The sequence below is a fragment of the Balaenoptera ricei genome, chromosome 7 (genome assembly GCF_028023285.1).
Source record: "Balaenoptera ricei isolate mBalRic1 chromosome 7, mBalRic1.hap2, whole genome shotgun sequence".
Taxonomy (NCBI): Eukaryota; Metazoa; Chordata; class Mammalia; order Artiodactyla; family Balaenopteridae; genus Balaenoptera; species Balaenoptera ricei.
This window is the reverse complement of record NC_082645.1, coordinates 63,342,675-63,346,404: the sequence shown is the minus strand read 5'-3', so window position 1 is coordinate 63,346,404 and position 3,730 is coordinate 63,342,675. Positions and strand designations below refer to the sequence as shown.

Below are 3,730 nucleotides of genomic sequence, written 5' to 3'. Positions count from 1 at the left end.
AAGACAACAATAACAACAAAAAGAAAGTACAAGATAGGCAGGGAAAGGTGAGTAGTGATTTGACTTGGGAGCCAGATGGCCTGCATTTTAGTTCTGGTTCTGTTGGAGACCAACTATGTGTCTGGCCTCAATGCCACTGGGCCTTGGGTTCATCATCTATAAGTGAGAAATTTAGATCAGCTCTTTCTTAGCTCTAAAATTCTATTTTAGGGATAGTCAGAAATCCCCAACTGATGTGAAAAATCTCTGCACACCACTAAGAGGAGATGAAAAAGCTCAGCATCCCTTGTCTTTTCAGCCCCTCCAACACTGTGAGCATGTATCGAGCACTATCTACTGTGTGGAAAACTTTCTGCTGAGTAGGAACAAGGTGAATAAGACCCAGCCCGTGCCCTCCACTCACATAGGACCGAGTGAGAATTATTTTTGCCTGCCAAAATCTGAGAAATCTCTGGCAGAAAGTGGGTTACCAGCTGGGGCTGAAGGTTGGGTAAATCTTTAATGGGCAGTTGATGATAAGGCACTGAGGGCAGAGGCAGCAGCCTGAATGGGGCAGGGGAGTGCTAGTTGTCTAGAATCCTACTGCAGACTGCAAAGAGAGGTCACAGGGCTTGGTGAGAGCAGATAATAAATATTACAGAGAGCTCTTTTACTAGGGTCACAGCAATACCACCCAGACTGCTAAGTGGGAAAGAAAATGGAGGCCATGGGTAATTAGGGGGAGGAGAGAGAGGAGAACCTGAAGTGGAAGCCTAGATGCAAGGCCCAGGAAAGCCTTCTTTAGAAAAGGCGGGGGTGGGATTTGAACATGTTTGTGAGTATATGACAAATTAGCAGCCGAAAGAGAGCAATGTAGAAAAGTTCACTTTGGGAAGGAGCAAGGAATTTTATTCTTTCCAGACTTCAGCTACGGGAAGAAAAGAAAACTTCAAGAAAATGAAAATAGTTGATAAAGGGTGGGGAGAGGTGGACTTGGAGGAAGGTGGTCAAAAGGTACAAAATTCCAGTCATAAGATAAATAAGTGCTAGGGATGTAACGTACAACATGATGACTACAGTTAACACTGTTGTAATGATATATAGGAAAGTTGTTAACAGAGTAGATCCTGACGGTTCTCATCACAAGGAAAAAAACATTTCTTTCGTTTTTTTAAATCTGTATGAGATGATGGATGTCAACTAAACTTACTGTAATAATCATTTCACGATATATATGTCAAATCATTATGCTGTACACCTTAACCTTATACAGTGCTATATGTCAATTACATCTCAATAAAAGTAAAAAATAAGTGCATTTAATAATACTACCAAAAAAAAGAAAATAGTTGGTGTAATTTGTGTTACATGGTCTCAATCAACAGAGTAAGATAACAGTCAACAACACTGCTCCAGCCCTCTTAGTTGACTCCATTTTCACCTCAGTTTGGTGAACTGTCTTCATGTTTCTATAACAAGGACAGTGGTACTTAATTACTGGGATGATTAAAGCTTTGGTTAACTGAAGGCTTACTGAAGATTTCAAACGGAAATTCTACCTTTGTTCCAACTTCTGTTTTTAAATTTTGTAAAAGTCTATTATTCTAGTCTCCTTTCTTGGCAATTAAAATGTAAAAATGGGCTTAAAATTAGGATTTATTGGGTTTTTAAATAAAATATTCTCAATTTTAAAATAGATGATTACAGAAAATATGGAAAATAAGAAAAGCGTGAGGAGGAAAATTTTTCACATAGCCCATAGCCCAAACATTACTAATATTTTGGGGCTAGTATTTCCCTCTAGTTTTTTTTTTCTAGGCATTTTTAACTGTTATGGTCTGATGCAAATAGTATATATTGGGGGCTTTTTTCCATTTAATCATAGAAAACAGGAATTTTCTCATATTATTACAAACTCTGTCAAGAGTTTGCCTACACTCTTCATTTTAATATCTGAATTCTATGATGAAACTATGCCATTAATTATTTAGTCACTCCTCTATTTGGACATTTGGGTTGTTTATAATTTTTCACCATTACATATAATGCAGCAGTATTCAAATTAGAAAGGAGTTTTCTAATTTATTTAGGATAATTTTCTTAACTTTGATTCGCATACCATACAATTCATCCATTCAGAAGTGTTTTGAATTAAGTTTTAATTCTGTGATTAAGGATCTGGCTGTTATTAATGGTCGGTTGTTTCACTGGGAACAATGATGTCCCAAAGTAAAAGCCCAGGACAGTGTTGTCCAATAGAAATATAATGCAAGTAACACAGGTAATTTTAAATCTTCTAGTAACCACATTTTTTAAAAGTAACAAGAAACAGGTGAAATTCATTTTAATAATACAATTTTATTGAACTTATATCTAAAGTATTTTCAGCCTTTTTTTTTGGCTGCAAAAAGCTTTACTGTTTCCATTTGGCCTAAGGCTTGAGAGAGGGCTCCAGGGTGGTTAAAAAGCTGCCTAGTGGCTGCAGAGAGGGGCTTCAGGCAGAAGCCTTGACACCAGAGGGGTTCCTCAAAGGCCACTGTGAGACAGGCTGGAACCTGGGACCCTTTACTGGAGTGCTTGCACCTGGACAAAGGTCTCCTCCAGCAACAGAATACAAAGAAACTATAAGGGACTAAAAACTGCCTGCATGCACAGTTGGGGCAAATTATGAGCAAAGAGATACGAAAAGGCTGCCAGCTTCTGAGGTGTGGGGAGCAAAATCAGGATACTAGGCAGGATCCCTGCTCACAGCACCACCAAAGGGATGGGCAGACCACCTAAGCCGCCCCTCCAGCCTCCCCACCGATCTACCCCTACCCTCACCCCATTTAAGGGACCAGTGCAACACACCCTCGCCATTCCCAGGAACGAGCGAGGGCACCTGTTACTTGCTTTTGCTCCCTCATGCTGCAGCACGAGTCCCAATAAAGCCTTGCCTAAATTCCCCCTCTGGCCTGTTACCAATTTCTATTGATTAAAGAGGCCAAGAACCCAGGTTGGTAACAGCTGGGCTCCAGAAGGCCCTAGCCAGGCTTGAGGGTGAGTGTTTGGAAGAGAACTCGCCCGGCCCAGCCTGGGGACCAACCAGCTCGCAGAGGTGAGTCACGTGGTCGTCATCGTCTCGGTGAGTTTCACCTGCTCAGCCAGGTTGCGGCTCTCCCGGAAGTCACAGAGGTGGGGGTCTGGCGGGAAGCTTCCACGGAGTCCTGGGTTTTACCCCACTCATCTTGGGGTGGCTTCTGCACGTCCAGGAAGAGGGCACAGCCACCCCGCTGGCTTTGCTTTTTCAAGAGACGGCTGGGCACCCTCGCGCTTCTCCTCGGCCAATTCTTGGAAAAAGTGGCCCACGCTCTCCAGAGCCACGTCGTCTCGGTGGAAATAGGAGCCCAGAGAGAGGTAGGTGTTGAAGGCCTGCAGATGCAGGTTGACCAGGCCGTGGACGGCAGCCTCCACCTCGGTGGAATAATTCTGACGAATCTGGGAGCTCATGGTTGATGAGTAATAAGGCGCTAAGCTCGAAAAATGGTGTTGGCTGGTCCCGGTGGCCGAGGATAGCTCAGTGGTTGGTTCTGAAGGCTGCGACTGGAGAAAAGTTGGAGCTTGGTCGGAGGCTGGAGCAAAGGGTGTCCCTGGGCCTGTTCTGTCCAAATACTGTTGAAGCAAGAGACAGATCCGCGGACCGCCAAGCTCACTACCTCAGACTTTAATCAATGTAAAAAATTATTACTGAGATACTCTTTTTTATCCACGT

At 43.1% G+C, this 3,730-nt stretch overlaps 1 pseudogene; it reads right to left on the bottom strand.

The window, feature by feature from the left end:
* Nucleotides 1-3,145: 3,145 nt before the first annotated feature.
* LOC132368782 (ferritin light chain-like) lies at nt 3,146-3,468 on the bottom strand (annotated as a pseudogene).
* Between the last annotated feature and the right edge of the window lie 262 nt (nt 3,469-3,730).